Below are 24,571 nucleotides of genomic sequence, written 5' to 3' on the forward strand. Positions count from 1 at the left end.
AAGGCAAAGGTAATTGAAAATGTGGCAAAGGAAAAAGAAACAAAGGTATTGATATTTTGGAGCAAGTTCTTGTGCAACAGATCCTCTCAAATACAGATGTAACCCACTTAGATTGATAGAGCTCTCGAAAATATTTCCAGTGGTATGTGAAAGTTTGAAAATGGCCTCCTGGATCAAAAGAAAAATCTAGTCAAAGTGGTGTCCCCAAAGTCAAATAGAAAAAACAATGTAAACTTTGAAATGGGAACTGTGAACTCAAAACGAGAACTCTAGCCAAAAAACCCCTTAAAAACATCAAAAACAGTGCTAAAAACAAAAAGTGTTGATGCTGGAATAACACTTTTTTTTCTAGGGTAAATTTTGAACATATTTTAAAAATGGCGGTGAAAACCAATTTTTTATGCAAAAAATGTCCCAAAAACGCCCTCAAAACAAAAAGTGTTAACGTTGGGATAACACTTTTTTTTCCTTTTTTTTTCAAGGGTAATATTTCAACATTTCGAAATAATACCTTAAAATATTTTCTCATGACCCTGAAAAAGATTAAAATTTCAAACAAATAATGAAGACATAAAATAAAATAAAAAATTAAAACAATGAAAAAACACAAAACAAAAAAAGTTTAAAAATTAACAAAACCTAAATTAAAGCATATACTAAAAAAAAAAAATTTAAAAAAAAAAAAATAAAAAAAAAAAAATCAATCATAAAAATGTCAAAAAAAACTAAATTAAAAAACTAAAAAACACTTAAAAATTATAAACAAATAAATAGTAAAAAAACATATTTAAAAAAAATGGAAAAAATGGAAAAAAAAAAAAAAAAAAAAATCAAAAATCTTGTAAACAATAGAAAAAATTGTCAAAAGAAAAGAAATATATATATATATATATATATATATATATATGGAAGAGAAAAAAAATTTAAACAAACTATAAAATTTAGGTAAAAATATAAAAATTTAAAAAACATTATCAAAAAATTAAAAACAAACTAAATTTAATAAAAACATAGAAAATTAACCAAAAAAAATAATTTAAAAACTACTAAAATTAAGATTAAAATGTTAATTACTTAAAAATATATATATTAAAAAGACAAAAAAAAAGTTAAAAAAAAATTATCTTATAAACCATAAAAGAATTAGGAAAAAAAAACAAAATTTAAAAAAAAAAAAAAATATATATATATATCTATATATATATATATATATATATATATATATATATAAGTAAATAAAAATAGAAATAAAAACATTAAAAAAACCTAGGGAAAAAAAAACAAACTAGATTAAAACAAAAAAAAAAAAACATAGAAAATCCATAAAAATAAAAGTAAAAAAACTAGTAAAATTAACATCAAAAACATTTTAAAAAAACTACAAAAAAAAAATACACTAAAATTAAAACAAAAAAAAACCAAAAAAAAATTTAAAATTTTAAAAATATGTCTTTTCAATTTAAAAAAAAAAAAAAAAGCCAAAAAATTTAAAAAAATTTAAAATTTTTAAAGAAACATTTATTTTTCCGAAGAAAAAACAGTAACTTTTTATTAAAAAGATAATGAAAAGTTACATCTGAATATGCATTGAAGCATACTGAGAACTGCCATAAGGGCCCTATGCAGCGTTAGAAGACTAACGTGCAAAAAGAAATATGAAAAAAGGGAAGAAAGAAGAGAGCATGAAAAGAGGCAGAAAAACGAAAATAGTTCAAGTTTTCCGCCCCTTTTTCTTTTCGACCTTACGCCACTCCCCTTGGGTGGGCTCGGTCGGTGCAATGATCAACTGTGTTTCTACATTCTGTGATCCGATTTCTTTGTCTGAATCTGAGGTATCTGAGTGGTGATGTCGCTCGGTGCCTCCTATGCTGTGGTCCACGCTTGTCATCTCTGCCTTGTTGTCTGTTGTGGTTTCTTTCTGTTTCTCCATTTCTTGAGCTGCCTCGGTCTTCTCTGCAGGGATCTCTTCCTCCTCTGCTTCTGATTCTTCGTCATCTGAATCTGGTGGTGAGAATTGCCATCCTTTCCTCTGCTTCCCTTTCTGCTTCTTTTTACTCTTGGCTTCTGGACATGTGCTTTGTAAGTGTCCTGTCTGCCTACAGAGTCTACATCTGAAAGCAGTATTTTCATAGTCTAGCACTTGCAGCCAGTTTTGTTGTTTGTAGATCAGCCTTATATTGTTCGGCAGCCCTTTGCTTAAATCTACTTCCACACAGATACATGCGTAAGTGTAGATCCTTTCATCAATCCTATCCAGATCTGTTTTTATATATTTCCCTATACTGTTCCCAATGCCTTCCAGAACTCGTTCATTCCAAAAATGCAGAGGTAGATTATATAGTCTAACCCAGACCGGCATTTTGGTTACAGTCATTTTGTTTGGATCAAAATCTGGGAACCATGGGGTCATAAACAGCCCCGATGTTCCCCAGAACCAGGGTCCTGCACTAATAACTGTGTCTCTGACTTCCTTGGATGAAAATCTTACTATAAAAAACCCCTTTGAACAGAGATGAATATCACATTCCATGGTCCAGCTGGTGAAGATCCAATGGAATAGATCCAGGGGTTTTGGCCAAAAACTGTTGAAACGACATATGAGAGCTTGCGTTTCATAGGACTTTACGAAATCATCCAGCCCAGAAGAATCTAAGTTTAAAGCTGGGGTTTGCTCTGCCTGATCTACTATATATGGCCTGGGTATATGACCGCCTTGATCTGGAGAGGACCCTGAATCTCTGCTGCCCTGTAAAATGTTTTTGTAGGATAACCCTCCCTTGGGTTGTTGCTGAGGTGCAGTTTTTTTTCCCTTGTCTCCGCTTTGCTGTCCCTTAGACGTAGCCCCTCCTCTCAATCTGAGGTTTAAAGAAATGATTGACCCTGGCCCAATCTCATAGCTTTCCATCGATCTGCAGTCCTGTAGAGACCTCCTTCCACTAACCAGATGTTGGATCAGGACTGGGTATCCCATTTCTACCCATATTTGTTGTTTCAGTTGAATGGAGGTGCTTCCTGCATGAACCCATACTAACCGAGTTTTCCCTTGTGGGGGTTTAATCAAAATATGAAAATAATTTTTTTTACCTGCTCTGGCTGTAGGCCGAAACCCAGATCTGGCCCTGATTTTGTTTGTTTTTCCTTTTGCATGTCAGGATCTGCTTGAACTCTACTCGATCTATGGATGGTGTCTTCGACCTGCTGTTTGGGATCAATCTGTGCTCGTATGGAGGCTAGATCAAGTAGATCTGAGCCGAGACCACACTGTTTTGGTCCGTGTGTTGTAAAATGGTGCGGATCTACACCATATAATCCCCCCCTTTCGATTCTGCAAGCGATCTGGACACGATTTGGGGTCTCAGCCTTTCTCGAGGGAGATACCTCCTCGGACAACCACGCAAAAATGGTGATTTCCGTCATTAACTTCGATCCGTTCCGCTTGGATCTCTTGCTCCGTTCCCAATCCATAGTCGCATGAGAAAACGTGTCAAAGACCCCGGCAATTGTATGGCCTTTCAGGTCTGGGTGTATTTGGGCCATTCGCCTGCGTGAAGCCGGCCATCTCTCTGAATATGTTTGCAGTTGAGTCGCCCTTCCAAACGTAGTCGCCGTTTGCCAAACCTCCGGATCGCTTACAGCCCTTGAGACCGGTGTTGGAGCCGGGGCCGCAGCGTCCTGTGCTCTGTTCAAGACCTTGATCATTGCCATCGTTCGCAGTGCAACCAAAACCCAAGCCTAAAGAAACATTTATTTATCTATTTAAAAAAAAGAAAAAGAAATTAAAATTTTCTAATACATATCGTTTTTTTTTATTTAGAAAGGTATATATTAAAAAATTTTAAATTAATTGATAAACAAATTTGTTTTTTTAATTATTTAGAAAAAAAACAATTATTAATTTTTTTTTTTAAACAACGTTGTTTGTTTTTTTTTTATTTAAAAAAAAAAACAATTATTAAAGAATTTTTTTTTTAAACAATGTTTTTTTTTTTTTTATTTAAAATCAAAATTTTTAAATATTTTTTATTTTAAAAAAAAAGTATTAAAAAAAAAATATTTGGGCCCTCCGCCCGGTGCCGCGCCACCGCGGGCCGCCCGGAGGGCGGAGGGCTGGAGACCCTTTTTAGTGCATAGCCAAATTTGATGGAGCGAAAAAATTAGTGGAGCAACTAAAAGGTGAACTGAGAATATGTGGAATGTACAAAAGAGTAGCGGGAGTGGGTTTTTATTGGACATAGACAAATCCACTTACAACAAAGCTCACTAAGGAGGAGCCTGAAGGATTGTAAGAGGATTACAATGGTTTCACAAGCTAAAGTGTCAGGATAGAGGGAGCTTTGGCCTTAGCACCAGGCACAAATTTTATGTAGTTACGGAAAATAAAGGACACGGAGCCATTAATAAATAAATTTAGCTACGATGGTTCCAGTGGAATTGTTGTTGATGAAAATTTTATTAATAAAAAGGTTTCAAAATTGAATCAACGGGAAGGGGGGCTCCAGACTTAAACGATGGAATTTGGTCATTTCGTGTAGAAATAAGACCAAGGGCATGGAGAAAATAATAAAGGAATTAGGCCATCGACAGGCTTGATGTGCCTAATTCCTAAAGGGATTAGCCAACAGTCACAAGTAGCGGGATTATGGGGGAAAATAGGTAAAGGCGAGACGAAAAAGGAGCTTAAGGCTAATTCAACAGAATTGGCAGTAATTGACTTGTGGAGTTTATATTTGGGAGTGACAACATATTTAAAAGGCTTTGGGCCTATGTTAGGTGCTTTAGGCACATGAACATGTCAACAACTTGAGTTGGTAGTGTTTATTAAAAAGGATTTTGGGGTTATAGCAATGTGTTGAAGGCACATGCATGAAATAAAATATGGAGATTTGCCACAAATAGAAAGTCCCAGTTAAATTATGTTAAAAAGACAAAATGTGTCGAATTAACAGAAATACTCACAAATTGAGCCCAAAACTACAGATCAAATATTGGGAAGATAATATCACATACATAATACTGGATTTAATTGGAGAAACACAAAACAATAATAAATCCATGTAGCAAACTAGAACGCAAGTTAAACAAAATCCAACTCCAAAAATATCAGCCCAGAATTCTTTAAAAGAAGAATTCAAGAAGGAAAGTTCATGGGTTGCAAGAGCAAAGTGTGTGGATGAGCATGTGAATTAGAGGTTCTTGGTGCAACATGATGCATAATGGATATATGCATCAAGGGTGAATCAGGGACCAGTCTTGGTATTTGAAGGGTGTTCTAGAGATGCAAAGAAGTGCAATGGTCATTAGCGATTGATGTTGCTGATATGTATGGTTGGCGATTTACTTAATTAGGTGATTTTTTCAGTAATGTGAAATTTCTGAAGGCGATGGTTGTTTTATCAAAAATTAGAGATTGTTGAAGGTGTTTGTATGGTGGGTTTGGTGAGCAGTTACAGTGAGAAAACATTAGTTGTTTGTGACACAAGAGGCCTATTGGTTCTAGTTTGAAAATGGATGAAATATGGATCAACAAGGGTGGAAAGTGGTAGCTTGCACATCAAGGGTAGTAACTGCTTCGAGTGGGTTCTGGTAAATGTTTACGGGAAAGAGTCCCTTCCAATGGGTGCTAGTAAATGTTCAAGGCCAAGAGTCCCTTATAGTGAGTGTTGGTAAATGAGTAGGGGTAGTATTCCCTTTCATTATTGACTGATAAACGAGTAGGTGAAAGAGTCCCTTTTAGCAAAGATTGATAAACAAGCAAGGGTTGTAGTCCCTTTTAGTGAAGACTATGTTGATGATGTTGGAAATCCGTCAACCAAGGTGTCTCCTTGATGTGAAGTCCTAATTTGACCTCACACCGTTTGGAGTAGGAACCCCATCTAGAATATCGGCCCAATTTCCATGTCATTAGAGGATATTTTAACCTAAAAGTGCCCATTAAAATTTCACATAATTTCCATGTCATAATATGTAAACCAACCAAAATCCTTTAAATTTAAAAAGAGGTACATGTAAATATTTTGGAGGCAAAATAAGAAAAAATACATGTACATGAACACACTTTTTTAATGTATCTTCATTTTTTATCAGTATAGGTCTTCTCAAAAGTATGTATAATGGGGACTCATTGGATGTGGAATTTAATTTCGCATACAACGAGTGTCTACACTTGAAATTTGAGTAAACCTATAAAACGATAAGACAAAAATATAATTAAAAAGTGGTTTTCTTATTTTCCCTCCAAAATTTATAACTCTTATTTTATTATTTTAACTATTATTTTATTAAGAAAAGTATTTCGGTAGAAATCACATAAGAGATTTTTTTGGCTGACGCGTTTCGAACCAACAAGTGTAGTGCATCATCAAGACGAGATGAAGAGGAAGACCATGGAAAAGTCCTAAATAGAGAGCAACGTAGAGACCATAATTTCAAGTAACGACTATTTTTTAACAATAATATTTAAATTATGATATTAATTTATTTATTTTTCTTCTTATTTTATCATTTTTCCTTTGGAGGTCACTTTTAGGCTGAAATTTCCTCTAATGATTCTTAAAGCTATTCCTTGGCTCTAACTGTGAGCAAGAGAGAGGAGTGAAAATGCGCCTTTGAAAAGAAAGGGGGGTGTTCCTCGTGAGTGTTCGATCAGATGTTTGTCAAATTTATTTCACTGCGAGGGGGAGGAAGACTGAGCCTCTAAGAGAGAGGTACTAGTGCCACCCTAGTAGAGACACACATGAACAAGGGTTTGTGCAACATCAATCAGAATACTCCACAGAAATCTAATGGTTACTAAAACCAATATGACAAGGAAGATCTGTTTGATATCCAACAGAATAGTCCATCAGGATGTGGCAATGATAATAGCAATTACAATACATTCTCAATATGATAAGTACCAAAATAACTAAAGTAGTTCAACTACTTTAGAACAGATGAAAGAAAACTTGAATTACAAACATTCACATAATAGTCTTACAAATATACATAATCCATGTATGGAGAACGTGCTGGCACATAGGGCTTCTTATATTAAGTAAAAGTTCCAAGACACATATATACAATCAACACCACTAGCTCCAAGAGTGGTGCATTGGAGCCACTCCCTTCTGCTCAAAATAACTAGCTTATCTCTCTAATGCCTTGCATGAGGAGCCAAGGTGAAAAAATCCTTTGCTCATACAATGAGGGTGTATATATAACCAAGGGGTGATGCTTCACCCTCCTTGTGACTCTTTGAATACCCTCATGATTGTTTGAATTCCTATGACTTTTCAACTTACATGACTCTTCATATTCCATGTGTGTCCTTTGGGCTTCCACCTTACAATACATTCCAAATATGTAATTAAATAATCCACAATAATGATATGCATATGATGACTGGTGATAGGACATGTCATGACATTGATGACATGTACTAAATGATGATGTGACAGTGTCAAGATGTCCTTCTTACTACTTCTTTCTTTGTGTCTTCTTGAACAGATGGTTCATGTTCTTCTTCTTTCTCCTCCTTATGGCTTAAAGATGAGGAGTCTTCCATGTGATCTTGATCTTCATCTTTTGTTAGAGTTCGATGTCCCTTCATCTTCTCACCTATTGATCATCTTATCTCTTCAGATCCATATGTGTATTCTATCATGTTATCCTTCTCCATCTCCTTCTTCATCATATTGCCATAGCATGATAGGGTTCCTGTATCTACAATTCACTCAAGACAAAACAACATCAATCTGATAAACCCCTAGTATAAGATGGAACACATTCATCCATTTACTAAGCTAGAACCAAGTGGCAAACTAGGATAGAGGCTCAGTAACTACATAAAAGTGCAACTCAAGAAGTCAGGGGTGAAGCTTGAGCCTTTAGACTGCAAAATTTGCAATTCAGGTTGGACCGAGGAAGAAAATTATGTTGGCTAGGAGCTTAGGATGACGTGTTGAGGGGATAGGCACTGGATCAGCCTATTGCATAATTTTGGAGGATAGATGAGCACAGTTAATGATGCTATTGCGAAATTAAAGAGCTCAAGGTAGAGGCTTGAGCCTTGAGACTACGTAGTCCGTAGTTCAGGCTAGATTGAGGGAGAAAAATGCACAGCTTTGGGAGCCAGAGAGGAAGGTTGAGGGGATGTACACTGAGTGAACAGGTTGTATAGCTCTAGGAGACAAGGGAGGATGCGCTATTGTGCAATTGTGCATTTAATAAGCTTAGGGAATGAGCTTGTGGCTTGTGATTGCGCAATTAGGGTCAGGCTAGGAGAAAGGATTGCACAATTCTATAGATCAAGGTTGGAGCTTAAGCACATGAAATGAAAAATGCAGCAATACTAGAGGTAGGAACTGGGCATTACACAGTGCCAAGGGGGAAGGTAATAGATAGAGGATTGAAACTATTTAGTGTGCAGTTTAGGGAGGCCCGATGAAGCTAGGTTGCTTGGTCGGGAAGCCTTTCCAAAAATGGCTAAGTGTGAGACCAATGAGACTTATGTGAACAGTGATAAGACTTTGACTGTGTGACAACTTTGATAAGGCACAATAAACATATATCATCCATGACACATGAACAATGCATTTCCTTATGTGTGAAAAATTTACAACAAGTTAGGACAGTGTGACACTTAAGATACACTTTATGACGACACTTGTGCGACAATGCTTAAAAATTTTGGAATGAGTGTGACTGATGTTTACATGGTTATTGTTTCTGGGAAAACTAGTGTCTATTCAGAGCTGCTAGTCCCACTAAGACGGGTAGCTATCTTAGAAACAAACAATACAAAGTAACTTGCGTTTTCCTTTATGAGTGATAGATGAGAGAGAAGCAGAGAGTACCAACCTCAGTCTTTCGCATGGCTCCTTGCTTGTTTCTTCTCTCCTTTGATAGAGCTTTGCCACTCATTTTTCACTTGTCCCACTTCAAAGAACACCTGTAGAGTCAAAGCAACAAAATACCATCAAAGAATAGAGATCTATAACCATAAACAATGTAGAATCAGATGTACATTAACCATACAAACGCATACACAAATATAAGATTCAGAAATATAAAAGTGTATGGAGGAAAACTCAAATAGCTTTATTGATAGAAGTAGTAGAAGAGAGGATTACAACCCAGCTGTCTGATCCAACATCATCCTCCCAGCACGAAAGCCCTCTCCACCTCATGAAAAGCTAGATCACCCAACAATACAATATCTCAAAGAGAAACCAACAACACTTCCTTACAAATTACAAAATTCCAACCTTTGGATCTCTTGGATGAGGGATCCATATATAGATATTTACAGGGGGGTGAGTCAGCTTCTGGGATTTTGATTAGTGTCATTTCACTGATAGTTCTTGGTTCCACTTGGAGATTTCATCATCTCTTACTCATCCCTAGGCAAATTCAGAGAGGCAAGTGTCATATGAGCAGTTTCTAGAAGATTCTCTGGCTTTCCACCTAGCAAACTGCCTCTGCCATTTGTCTACTCTCGCTCATCGCACCCTACAGAAGGGTTTTTCAGTATGCATCGCACTCTTTGTGTGTAGCAGGTGAGATGCATCGCACCCTTAGCATGGAGCAGTCTGTATGGTCCAGTTTTGACCAGTTCTGAGCAATTTTTCAGGGAGAACTTCTGGGAAATGATGTAATCAGTTGACCTTGATCCTTTAGGGTATGAAACAACACTTTTAGGGGTTTGAGAGCCCTTGGTTTATGGACATATGTGATTGGGGTTGCAGTGCCCAAATATGTCTATAACAGTTGCCCCCTAAAGCATGAGGTCGTAAATCTTCTGATGTTGGGTGAAATTCTTTATCATGAGGATCTAAGGATTTTCAAACTGGAAGGTGACCTTTTTAGAGAAGAATCTTAGGCGAAAATCACTTAGAGATAATTTTTTTGTCGACGCGTTTCGAACCAACCAGTGTGGTTGATCATGAGGACAAGTTGAATGAGCAGATCTTGCTATGCATTATAAATAGATCGGGCATAATACCCAGGTAACGGCTAGATTTGACCAGGAAACGACTAGTTAGACCAAAATATTTATTTATTTATTTATTTTTATTCAAATCAGTTAAATCCGGTTATTAATTTTCTTATTAACGTAAATAGACAATTTTATAAATATATATTAAAATAAGTGAGTTAATATACTATAAACATAAGTAATAGATAATAGTTGACTATATTTTAAATAAATATAAGTTAATTATATTTCAAGTAAAATATCATATAAAGGGAGATTTAAATCTTAAAATAAATTAATTATAAATATTAGTTAGTTGTAAAGGTTGAAAATAGAATAGTTAATTCTATTTTAAAATATATATAAATAAATAAATAAGTTTCATAGTCATAGTCACAGAATAACCTGATAAAAATATTTACTTAAAAGTTTATTAAGGGTAAAAATTAGTATATTCGTTTAAAAAATAAAAATAAAATAAAATAAAATATTAATTTTAATTTAAGAATCAAAGAGCTTGCCAAAACTTATGTTTGTAACTTGCTGTTTTGAAATAAATTTTGAATTTTACCTTTAGAACTTAACATTTTGCTTGATAATTCTTTTGGTTTTGATTCGTAGGTACTTTGAGCATGGTTGGTGTCCAAAACTTGATTCTTCAATTTCCCTACATTCATGATTTATTTGTGATCTGTACAAATGTGCCAGAGCTGATAAGTAAGTTGTAGCTGCAGAATCAGATTAGCTGCGGAATGGAATCAACTGCAGAATGTGAAAAGAAGGAAAAGTGAAATATGGCTTATGGGATATGAATGTAAAAATAAAATGGAAATGAGTTATGACAGTGGGATGGAATGAGATGTAAGATAAAATGAAAAATAGGGTGAAATGGGGTAAAACTGTAAAAAGATAAAATGTAAATGAAATATGACAGTGAGATGAAGTGGAACAGTAAAAAAATGAAGACAGAATGAGATGGTGAATTTGGAGAGTCTAAACTATAAATGAATGTAGCTTTTTGTCACTACTTATTATAGAGAGGAAATGGAAAATATAGGATGTCAGAAATCTCTGATTTTCACCTTGTATTTTCTGTATAAGTATGCCAATCAATGATTGGTTTTCAACCTCATACAATTATATATATATATATATATATATATATATATATATATATATATATATATATTATCAGTCACTTCTTAGGAAAAATAAAGACTATGTTAGTGGAGAAGAAGAATTCTTCTTCACTAGGTTCATTTTAGAGTTATTCTAGAAAATCTTAATGAACTCCTCTCTTGAAATTGGTTTTTGATATATCTTCAACCGATGACCATTCACAAGAAGAGGTATTTTTCTTCCATCTATTGTCCTTATCTTGACAACTTCGTTATTGAAGACTTCTTCAATCTCATATGGCCCAAGCCAATGAGTTTGAAACTTCCCTTGAAAATATTTGAAGTTTGAATCGAACAACAATGCCCAATCTCCTGCTTGAAGCTTCTTCTCCTTAATATATTTATCATGCCATTTAGCCCTATGTTGTTGGACTATACTGGTTCTTCAGACTACATCTTGCCTGATTTCATGAAGTTCATTGAGTTACTCCAATCTTTGTTCTTTTGCCTCTGATAAATCAAGTCCCAATTGGAGTTCCATCTTCAAGGTTTTGATTTGAATCTCTATAGGGAAAAGGGCTTGTTTCCCATAAGTTCACAAGGTGTATGTCTTGTTGTGTTCCTCCATGTAGTTCTATAGGCTCATAAGGCTTCAAGAAGCCTTTTTACCCAATCTCTTCTATGTAGATGCACAGTCTTATTGATAATTTTTTCAATCACCTTATTTGTATATTCAACTTGACCATTTGCTTGTGGACAATAGGGAGTAGATTTCCTATGTTTGATGTTGAAATCTTCCACAAGACCCTTCACCATTTTAGATGTAAATTGAGATCCCTGATCTGTCACAATTTCTCTTGGAACACCAAAACGAGTGAAGATGTCCTCAAAAAGAAAATTAACTACAGATTTTTCATTAGCAAAAGGTAATTCTTTGGCCTCTACCTGTTTAGTGACATAATTAGTGCATACCAATATATACTTATTTTGCTTAGATGAAGGATTAATTGTCCCAACAAAATCTAAGGCCCATTTTTCAAAAGGTTAAATGAGTACCTAAATTTGTAGTGGCATTTCATTTGAAGGAGTAGGTTTCCCTACCCTCTGGCAGTTGTCACACCTCCTGACATATTATTTGGCATTTTTGAAGATGGATGGCCAATAATATCCTAAAGAAACGATTTTATAGGTTGTCCTCTTGTTAGCAAAGTGTCCACCACACGACTCATCATGACATGCCTTAAGAATCTCAGGCATTTGATCTTCCCTAACACATCTTCTGATCATAAGATATGGGCTTGTTTTATACAATTCATTAGTGATCCATTTGTATCTTGCACTTATCTTAATGATTTTTCTTTTTTCTCTAGGAAAAAAATGTGAAGGCAATTTCCTGTGACTAAGTAATTATCAATATCTGCAAACCAAGGGGCTTGAGTAGTTACTGCAAAAAGATATTCATGAGGAAACTTATCTTCAACTGGAGTGTCATATTTGATATTTTGAATTCTGGAAAAGAAATCAGCAACTATGTTTTGTTTTCCAGGTCTATCTAGCACAGTAATATTGAATTCTTGCAAGAGTAAAATCCATCTTGTAACTCTGCCATTAGTTATAGGTTTATTCATTAAGTATATAATTGCAGAGTGATCTGTATGAACAAAGGTTTCATAGCCTATTATATAATGTCTGAACTTGTTGATTGCATGAACAAGAACTAAAAATTCATTTTCAGTCACAGTATAATTTAACTCAGTGGGAGTCAAATTCTTACTTGTATAGTTGATGGCATAGGGAATCAAGTCTTTTTTTCCTAATACAACTCCTAGAGTTGTATCTTAAGCATCTGTTGAAATGTGAAAAGGTAGTTTCCAATTTGGACCTCTCAGGATGGGTGCTTCAGAAATTTTTGTTTTTAAGGTCTCAAATGCTAACTGGTAGTCAGGATTCCAATTGAATTCACAATCCTTGGCGAGTAATTTGAAGAGTGGGGATGGTATTTTAGTGAAATTTTCTATAAATCGTCTATAGTATCCTGTAAATCCTAGAAAACTTAGAACACACTTTTGGCAATTTGGAATTGATAATTTAGAGATGACTTCAACTTTATATTTATCAACTTTAATCCCATCTCCTGAAATGTGATGCTGTAAAACAATATCTTCTGTAAACATCATAAAACATTTTTCATGGCTTAGTGAAAGGTTTTCTTCCTTACATATTTTAAGAACTTTTTCCAAATTTTCAAAAGCTTCTTCAAATGTATTCCCATAGACTGTAAAGTTATCCATATATACCTCTACACAATCATGTATTAGATCATGAAACATTCCTAGTACTGCTCTTTGGAATGTTGCAAGTGCATTACATAATGCAAAAGGAAGTAGTCGGTAAGCATAGGTCCCCCATGGACAAGTAAATGTGGTTTTATCTTGATCTTCGGGTGCCACCTGCATCTGATTACAACCACTAAAACCATCCAAGAATGAGAAATACTTCTTACCTGCTAATGTATCTAACACTTGATCTGTAAAGGGAAAAGGAAAATGATCTTTAAGGGTAGCTTTATTCAATTCTCGGTAATCAATGCACACCCTCCGTTTACCATTCTTTTTAGGCACAATCACTAAAGGGGCAACCCACTAGCTGTCTAAAATTGAGTAAATGAGGTTTACATTCAGCCGTTTTTGCATCTCTTCTTTCACAATTTCCCTAAGATTTGGATCCATCCTTCTCTGAGGTTGTCTGATAGGTCTACAATTTTCCTCAATGTAGATGTGATGTATACAAGTCTTAGGACTAATTCCTTTCATGTTAGTATATTCCCATGCATATGCAGCAGAATGTTGTTGTAATGTCTTGAGTAGCTTTTCCTGTTGTAATTTCTCCAAGTTATTGTTTATGTTCAATGTTCTCCCTAGAAAGATTTCAATTGTAGAGCTACCAAATTCTTCCATAGAATAAAGAGACATCTGCCTAGATGAAAAATATTCAATATTGGATTTTTCTTGAAATTGAACATGTTCATATTCTAAAGATGATTCAAAATTTTCCATTGTATTTAAGATTTGACTATCTTCACTAATATTTGAAATAGTAAGGAGAGGTTGAATGTCATTTTCATCATCAATCCATTATTTGTCATGTATTTCTGTGATTGTTCTTGTTGGAGGGTATAGAGTGAATTTCTTTGTTGAAGTCCCATCAGAAATATATGTATCACTAGATCTATAGCTAATGAAAGCATCAGCTATGACTAGCCAAGGTCTTCCTAATATGAGTGGATGTCCTCCTAGATTGTTCTTGGGGTTCAAGATCATAAAATAAACAAGACATTCCCAAGAATCTAAGGATACTGAAATATCTTCTAACAATCCATCTGGTTTGATTACAGACCTATCCACTAATTGCAATAATGTAGGTGTGTAAAGAAGATTAGGAAGCTTGAGGTGTTCCATGGTTTGTTTGCTCATGATGTTTATTGCTGCCCCTAAATCAATCAATGTATTTGGAATTTCAACTCCATTGATACGTATTTTCACAATTGGACTTCCTGGATCTACATATTTTTGTATAGCAATTTTTCCCATCATTATACCTGTTATTTTTCCTACCAGGTGAATTCTTTTTGTTTCTTTTGCTTTTCTTCCTGGTTTCTTTATGTTCAACTCCTTTATTGTTTTAGCTAGGATTGGAATCTCCTTAATGGCTTGTAACAAAGGAATTTTGATACAGATTTTTTAATTTATTTATAAAATCATAATTAGGCAACATGATCTAATTTTCTACTCCTCTATCAACTTGTAATCTTTCAGGAAAAGGAGGTGCAGAAGTAGATATTAGCTGCTCAATGATAGGAGTTGAGTTCACTGGTTCTTTTTGTTTTTCATTTTCAGTATTTTGGTTTTGGAGAGATGTTCCCTCAAAACATTTATTGGGTTGTAGAGAATCTTCCTCAGAATTGTCTTGTTCCTGAATACCTATAGAAGGCCTTTCCTTTTCTAATACCCTACCAGATCTTAGTTGAACATGATTGAGATCTAGAGGAGTGATCATATAAGTTGGAAATTGTTGTCCTTACACCATGTAACTATTCTGAGGATTTTTATTTTTGGGGTTTGGTAATGGTTGGGTAGGTAGCTGATTTGGTCTCTGTTGAAATGGCAGTAAGATTTGGGGATTTTGGTTTTGTTGTGGAATTTGTTATGGAAATGGTAATGAAAGTTGAGGGTTCTGATTTTGAAGTTGTGACTGTTGATTTTGTTGTGGAATTTGTGAGGGAGGATAATTCTGATATTATGGAGGATATTGATAATATTGAGAAAATCTCCCATAAGGATTTTGTACTCCTTGTGCCCAAAGTTGAGATTGAGATTGAGGTTGAGGCCAAGGTTGAGATTGAGGTTGAGGCCAAGGTTGCTGGCAAGAATTCCAATTTGGTGGGGGCTGAAGATACATTTGATTGTTAAATCCTTGATTTTTTGGCCCCTGCCAAGGTTTTCTAGAGACAAAGCAAAGAGGTTCTACTAAATTTGGAACTGTTTCTTTTTGAAAAACAACCTTAAGACCTGGAATCGAAGGACAACCTTTAGTCTCATGATTCTCTGAGAAAATCATACAAGTCTCTATAATTTTTTCATCCAAAGGGCATTCTCTTAGAGCATGTTTTTTCTGCATTTTGGACAAAAAATAGCTAAAGCATCAACCTCGGTTTTCTGCTTGTTTTGCAACTTAAGGGTGTCTATTTTCTCACTAAGACTCCCTAGAATATCTGTTTTGAATTCATCAAGCATATTACCAATTTCTGCCCTACTCACTGATCTAGTTGTAGATTTATTTACTCTAACAAGAGAAGGATCTCTTAGACCTTTCCCAGTTTTGGATTTCCCTCTTGAGAGATGAACACATAATTCTCCTATGTCATTTAATGGGAGTTGAGAGATATCTCCCTTCCCCATCATGTTAAGGATATCTATCCACTCATCTCTAATGGCTTTTAATAAAATATCTTTTAAAGTATCTTCATCTAAATTGTCCATCTTTGCTCTTTTCAAATTATAGTTGAATCTCTCAATCAAATCTTCTAAATTTTCATCCTCTCTTTGCATCATTTTGAACACTTCATATTTGTGATTGGTAGGTATTCAATAATCCAAATACCTATCCAAAAACGTTTTTTTCTTGTCATACCATGTTCTAATGGACTGAGTGATTAACCCCATTAACCACTTCAAAGTAGCTCCTTTCAGTGTTGAAGGGAACAACTTAAGTTTTTGAGAGTCTTATAGATAATCATAGGTTCTGCACAAGACTTCAAACTAAAATAAAAATGTTTCAGGATCCTCACTTTTTAACCCATGGAAATTTGGGAGGACAGAAGGTGAGATATTTTTCATTGTGGCATTCGTTTCTTCATCCACTATAGGGAATCCAAAAGAATTGTCTATTTCCCTATTTCCTCTGCCTCCTCCATTATTTCCTCTACCTCTTCCTCTACCCCCTCCTCCAAACAGTGTGAATTCTCCATCCTCTCCTTCTTCTGCCATTATAGTTTCTTTAGAGTCACTATAAGGTTCAACCTGCAAGGTTACTTTGTCTTCCTCTGGTTCTTCTATTAATGGGATATGGGAGAGAGGTTCTACTTCTTATTCCTCACCAGGTATTCCTAATTCTTCAACTAAAATGTGCTCCCCTGTGGAGGTGAAAAAGGCTACTCCTACTATTGGAGACCCAAGATTTTTCTCCTCTAGGACTGCCTTGGTAGATGAAGCAGGAGATTCTTTGATTGGATTTTTGCCCCTAGAATTTCAGGAGTTTTATGCTTGGGACTATGAGCTTGAGGTGGAGGTGTATCTCTTCTTTTTCTTGGTGGAGTAGGTGGTGTTGTAGGAATTGAACTCCTGCCTCTAGCTATAAATCTACCCCTAGAGTCTCTTTCTCTATTCATATCATTTTGTTTTTAATGTAAGAGATATGGTTATCGAGTTACATCTCCCCAGAAATGGCACCAAAATGTTTATTCAATTTAGTGTCCTAAATTGCTTTGCATAAATTATCAACTGAGGCTTGTAAGATGATGAAGGGTAGTGCACTATATGTGCTAGTTAACCCTTCTTACTTCATTGTTTTGTAGTTTGTATTGTTTTGGGGGTTTCTGTTCTTTGATTCCTAGTGAGATACAATTTGAACTATGAGAAACTAAATCTAAATTTCTTAAAGGTGAACTAAGTTCTTAAAACTAGTCAAAATCTAAGTTGAAAGAAGGAGAAACAGAGCATCTGTCCTATCTTCTCATCTATTCCTAATTCATGGATAATTCTTAAAACTAGAATGTAAAGTTATAAGCCATGTTGGAATAAATACAGAGAATGAAATTAACTGAAGTACTTCTAGTTACTCTAACCTTCAATTTGACAGATAACCTCCTTGAGATGGAATTCAAGCAACTTTTGTACTCCATGATCTAGTAAAAACTAAATAAAAAGATGCAGAAGATAATTGATTGGTCTAAACCCTTATGTAAAGTGAATGCTTAACCATTTAGTTTAGGATGGATATTAGCTTGAAATGGTGACCAAAAACATTCATTAATATTGTGCATTGACAACCTGAACTAAGAAATAAATAACAAAAACATTGAGTAAGCTAATCAATAGTGCATCCTCATTACTTTCAATCTTACTCTGTTTAGAAACAAAGCCGTTTCCTTTATGAAATGGATTGGGGAAACAAGACTGCACAATTGAATTCTAACATTATGCTACTTACTAAAACTAAAAGAAATCAAACCACAAGAAATCAACCTAAGTTATAAACACTGCTAAAAGTAAATGAAGAATTTAAAACTGAACAAAAAGGAAAAAATAAATGAAAAGAAAAACTCCTTCAGTGCAGTGTCCCTCTGCAACTGACTAGGTTGAGCTGCTAACTAAATTTAAAATGCTCCTTCAAATGATCATCAGTCAACACATGACTTTGTATTTATAAAACAGGAGCAAAAGTCCAAAATTACAGAGCTGATAAGTTTAAAATTAATACATCAAAAACTTTGAACCCCTTTCGGTTCTGTTCAACTGGTATTTAAAGGAAAATATTCATAATTGTCTTTCGAGGAAAATTAACTACAGGTGGTCTACACGTATTACACACAGTCTTTGTAAATTTTGATCAACTAGAGGTGATTTGAATTCGAACAAGGTGGTTGCACAAAATCGCTGACACGGGTTGCTGATCCGAGTTAATGCTTCAACAGATCTCTTGGATTTATTAATTAACCATGAAAGGGTAGAAAAAGAGTCCTATTTCTTCTGGGTTTCATACGCTTGACTCCACCTTTGACTGTGGCATTGACCTGGCTTTTTTGTCAATCTGACTGGGTGATTAGGATAGGATCCATGTCAAGACAATTCCAGAGATGCCCATGTGGGTGATTTCTTCGTTTGACACCTGTAACATGTTCAATGATGGAAGTAGCTACGGAACACACAGTTAGTTGCAAAATAGGTTGCGTTCCATAGCCAATTTGCAAAAACTCATTTCAAATAGCAAAAACATAAAATTATAACATGTCAATCATTTAAAGTCCTCCTTGAGTGTTATAGACATTTTTGTGCCTTACAGCTATAAGCATGAAATGTCGATAATTCAAGGGATTCAAAGTCCCTAAATATGTTGTTATAACTCCTAAAGGAACAAGGTCAACCAATGACAGCTTCTCCCAGAAGTTCTCCACCAAAAACCACTCAGAAACAGTCAATTCAGGATCAATTCAAGTGCTCCACTAGCTGCCTGCGTTGCAAAGCACCCCAGTACACTGTCTAGGTGCATTGCAATGCACTTGAATGCACTACCCAGGTGCGTTGAGCGGGAAAGGACAAGTGGCAGAGTCATTCAACGAGGTGGAAAAACCATGGAAGCTTCCAGAATCTTCTCCAATGACACTTGCCTCACTGAATTCGACCAAGTGATGAGTAAGAGGCTCTCAGTCTCCAAGTGGAAGCAAGAACTGACAGAGAGAAGCCACAAGTCAAAACATAAGCTGACTCATCCTCTCTGCTTACATCTATATATGGATCCCTCATCCCAGAGATCCATAGGCTGGAATTTTGTACTTTGCAGAGAATTGCTGTTGGTTTGAGATTCAGATTAGTACATTGGGTGATTTATGTTTTGTTGGAGGAGAGGAAGGGATTCCTTTGCTGGGAGGTAGATGCTAGATCGGAACTCACTTGGTTGTATCTACTCTTGGACTTTCTTATTCTATCAATAAACTATTTGAGTTTCTCCTACATGCTGTGTATAAATGATGTTTTGTTATATTTGCATGTTTAGCTTAATCTGATCTTGAGCTTTTTATGAATGTATATCTATATCTTCGTGTAGTTCCTCTCTCTTGTGATCTTGCAGGAATTTGGTGAAGCTGGGCCCGTAAGGGAGCAGGGAGCTGGGAGCTATTGAAGAGAGGAGCGATTGGATCAACAAACTAGCGGAAGACACAGGTTAGTTACATTCTTTCTCCTCATTTACATTTCATAAAGAAGAAATACTCAAGTAGTTTTCCTTGTTTGTTGCTAAGGCACTATCACACCTTAGAGTGGGATAGGGGCATTCCGAATGGATACTTTTCCCAACAACATTGAGACAAAATCTATCATTTATTAGTGATGGGGATTTGTCTTCTATGGAAAACAAGAGAAATAAGTGAGAAAAGTTGTCAAGGAGAGAGTAATTCTGAGGCCCAACAAGTAGCTTCCACTACTTCCCCTGAAGTAGCATCTTCCTTCCTCCAATTACCAGCTAGAGGAGTCTCCATGGGTTTACTTCTCTCCTTGAAAAATTTCCTGAGTATCTTATTGGCATACTTGCCCTGAGATACAAACAACTCCCCATCTTCTTACCATACCTCCATGCCAAGAAAGTAATACATGAGCCCCATGTCCTTCATGTAAAACTCTCTTGCAAGGTCCTCCTTGCAATATTTTATGAGCTTCTCATCTCCTGTCAGTATGTGATCATCTACATAAAGTACAATGATCAACATCTTACCTTCCACCACTATGTGATATATGTTTGCATCTTCTTCACTCTTCGTGAAACCCAACCTAGTGAAGTAGCTATCTATCCTAGTGTACCAAGCACGGGGTGCTTACTTCAGCCCATACAATGCTCTCTTGAGTCAGCATGCATACGACTCACGGTCCAAGGTTTCAAAACCTCTGGGCTACTCTAGGTACACCTCTTCCTCAATCATTCCATTGAGGAAGGCAATCTTCACATCCATCTAATGGATCTTCCAACCCATCTATGCTGATAGTGCCAAAATAGATTGGATTGACGAGTACCTTGCAATAGGAGAAAAGGTCTCATCATAGTCAATCCCCTCTACTTGTGAAAAGCCACAAGCATCAAATATGGCCTTATGCTTCTCCACACTACCATCTACAGCTTCTTTACCTTGTAAATCCAATGGGAGCTCACAACTAACTTGTCCTCCAGTCTGGGGACCATATCCCAAACATTGTTTCGAACCATGGAGTCGTACTCCTCCACCATCACATCAACTCAAACGGCTACTAAATTGTTTCTTAAAAGGAAGATGGCTTTGTCACAACACATGCACCCATAAGTGCCATGTATCTAGTGCACCACTTTGGTGACCTCTATTGTCTACGCTAAGAAGAGGATGCTCCCACATTCTCTAGTGCATCATCCAACAATCTGTCAGCCTCTCGAGTGCACTTTCTTCCCTCTTTGGAAGACCCTGCCTGAGTGGATGTCTCCATTCTCTGAACCTCTACATGTGGCTGCTCCACATCAATCTAAGGCCCCTCAACCTTAGGAGCTAAAATCTCCTCATCCCCATGTAGCTCAATGTCCCTCTCAAGGGATACTTGCATGGCATTTTCCTCATCGAACCTAATATCCCTGCAAACCACTGTCGTTCGACTGGTCATCATGTACACTCAATCGTTGTGGGGTGTACCAGTGTACCCCACAAACATCCCCAACTCTATTGTTGGCTCAATCTTCTTCCATTCATCTTTGGTCACATGGAAATAAACTGATGACCCAAAAATTCTGAAGTGACCAACATCTGACCTCTTACTATAATAAGATTCCTCTGGTGTCTTCATCTCATGTATCCGATGTGGGCTACGGTTTTGAACATAAACTGTTGTGTTGCATGCCTCAGCTCACAAGTGTAGTGGTAGGCCCTAATCATGCAACATCACCCTTGCTGCCCCTACTATGCTCCTGTTCTTCCTCTCAACAACCCCATTATGTTGAGGATTATGGGGTGCTTTCAACTCTCATTTAATCCCTTCCTCTTAAACTTGTTGGAGACATACTCACCACTGTTATCACTCTATAGAGCTTTAACCTTCTTGCCAAACTCTTTCTCTACCAATGCTTTGAACTCACAAAAATTTGTGAAAGTTTCATCCTTTTTCTACATAAAAATTAACGAGAATTTACGTGAATATTCATCAACAAATATAACATAATACCTGTGTTTGGCCATGGATGCTATTGAGAATGGTCCACACACATCTGAATGGACTCCCTCCAGAATAGACTCTGCTCGACTATCTCTATCTCCAATGGAAGGCTTGGTGTATTTTCCCAAAGTACAACCCTTGCATGTATCAACTTGCTCAAGCATACCTTTGGGAAGACTGGTAGATATTTGTTTCAATATCTTCAAAGCCACATGATGCAAGTGGCCCAATCGCCTATGCCAGAACTCCCTGACGTCTTAGCTCAACATATTTTCCGCATTTGAACTCAAAGAAGCACAATCCTCTACCTCTATCTTATAGGGATTCTGAACTCGAATCCTTGTCTTCTTTACTTGACCCGTGGCTATGTGTCGAAGGAATGCCTTTCCTTTCGGAAAGATCACATCATAGCCTCTATCCTCAAGCATGGAAACCTATACCAAGTTCTAAGTTGCTCCAGGTACATTCATAACATTATTCAAGGTGAGTGGAGCTACATGATCCCTCTGAAAATTAATAGTGCCCACACCAGTAACACTATACTTACTGTCATCACCCATCCTAATATGCATCTTGAGATATTTCTCCTCCAGTTCACTAAATAACTCTTTGCTTCTAGTCATGTGGAAAGAAGCTCCACTTTCTAAGTAATGGACTCTTCCCATCATTGAAGACACCATGCATGCAATGAGGGAAAAGTCCAATTCATATTGTGAGGCCAAGGCCTCACCCCCCTCTCCTCCTAAGGACTTCTCCTTGGACTTCTTCAATGGACAATTTGTAGCAAAGTGAGCCATCTTATGACAATGAAGGAATTTAACTTTCTTCATGTCCTTCTTCTTACCTCCATGACAAGAATCGGATTTGGAATGGGAAATTTTACCTTTCCCCTTCCTTGCCTTAATCGCTAAGGCAAAGTTCTCTTCATCATTAGTCTTTGATGAAGAGCCATCCCTGGTGTTCCTCACGATCTCATCCTCCATCAAAACTGACCATAGTCGTTCCCAATCTGGTAGCTTCTCCTAATCATTGACAGAGTCCTGATAACTATGCCAAATCTTTGGGAATCCAAGAAGAGAAAGGCTCACCATATCCTCCTCGAAAACCATACTTCCAACACTTCCAAGTTCATCCCGACATTGACTAAACTTGGTCAAGTATTTCGGAATTGTCTCACCTTTATCCATCTTGATTTTACAAAGTTTATCCTTTAGTGCCAACTTCCTTTGATCATTGTTATTCTGATACAAGTCCGTCAATGTTTTCCACATAGCATGCGGGGTTTCCTTTCCATGGAGACTCAAGACAATATGATCTCAAACTCCCTCAAGGATTATCCACCTTGCCTTCGCCACACACTTATTCCACTCTGCCAAGTTCTGTGCATTAATAATTGTTGTCCTAGGAATTGCTTGTTCAACAAATTCCTTCAAGCCATTGTCCTCTAACACAACCTCCATCTTGTCCCTCTAGACTATGACATTCGACCTACCTTCCAAGTCATACTCAAGCCTCAACCCATGGAACACCATCTTCTGATCCTGAAGTATGTATTGCAAATTTGACGTTCACCTATAACCCAGAAACTCAAAGCATCGAAATCTCCTCTAGAGAGTTGATTTTAAATCAACGATATATCCCTCATCCGAACTCGGATTTGACTTATTTGTTTTTTGAATTTGGGTATAGTTTCACAAGGAATCCAAATCTACAATTTTTTTCTGAAAATTGTATACATAAATTTTTAGATCTGCTCTGCAAACTCTTGGCCAAAAAAACAATCTTGCTCCGATACCATGTCGAAAATCCTGTAGATTCACAAGCTAATGCAATTTTCTAAAGCAAGAGACAAGAATCTACTTCTACTATTTACAACAGAAGCCCACAAACATCGATAAAATGATATTAATCAATAGTGAAAGAGAATCAAATGCACATAACACAATAAATATCTACGGAAAACCACAACTCAAAACCCCACTATCTGTTTTGTATTAATCTGGAAAATCAAGATGAAATTACAATGCTTTGTCTCTCTAGAACAATCCCAACACTCAGTAAATTCAATCTCCAATGCATAAGCAAGATCAAGGCAAATATTAGCCTCTTCACAAGCTCTCCAAGTATCTATTCCAATGCGTAATTCCTATCGAGAATAGCTTGTATTTAAAGAGAAATAACGCCTCTAAAAACTATGCAATCCCTCAAGAGTCAGTTCCTAAATGCAAGCACTATCAGTGCAACTCAGAAAAGTCTAAAACAAATAGCACACTGTCCCTACACTCTAGTCTCAACAGGGTCTTTCTCTGATTCGACATGCATGAGTTTCTGATGAGTAAATATTTAGTTAACAAGAGTAGCACTGGTGGAGTTCATTAGTGACACTACTGACTATTAACTCACTATTAGTTCTCTCAATCAGTTTGAGAACTAATTTAACTGAACTAACTCATGAAACTGAGTCTTCTATTTTACAACTCACAATTAACTCATACTGGACTTCTACGAAGTAGGGGGAACATACACATGATGATAGAAATACTTCCAACTTGAATTTCCTAAGTTAAGTTTAATAAACTTAATTTAACTATTTTAAGTTTATATGAGAATAGAATTCGAATTTAATTTTCTGTTGAATTCAAGGACAAATTAAACTAGAATTTATTGTTTCTGTTTTTCGACACGACATGGATAGGACATCGCACAGGAACATTTTTAATGGAATGTGCTATGCTTGTCCAAGATTCTATAAAAGAATACGCTCATGAACTTGTTACAGATTGAGCATGTGTGAGCAAGTGACTTCGACACTTTCGATCCAAGAAGGGAGCTTAAAAGCGTCAACAGACTAAGAAGTGACTATGGAACGACCAATCATAACATCCATAGTAGGCTCCAAAATTTGAGTGTATGCAAAATTTTGGAGGGTGTTTGTCACAGTGATAACAAACTTATAAATGAGCAAGGATAAAAGTTCCTCTCAGTAGCAGTTGATAAAC

At 36.1% G+C, this 24,571-nt stretch overlaps 1 pseudogene; it reads right to left on the reverse strand.

Moving 5' to 3' along the window:
* Nucleotides 1-3,705, reverse strand: part of LOC149151789 (putative methyltransferase PMT21) — a 35,315-nt pseudogene extending 31,610 nt beyond the window's left edge.
* Nucleotides 3,706-24,571: the final 20,866 nt, after the last annotated feature.

This window comes from Pinus tabuliformis, chromosome 9, assembly GCF_031772625.1.
Source record: "Pinus tabuliformis cultivar Carrire ecotype Pingquan chromosome 9, CPIR1, whole genome shotgun sequence".
In the NCBI taxonomy this organism is placed as follows: Eukaryota; Viridiplantae; Streptophyta; class Pinopsida; order Pinales; family Pinaceae; genus Pinus; species Pinus tabuliformis.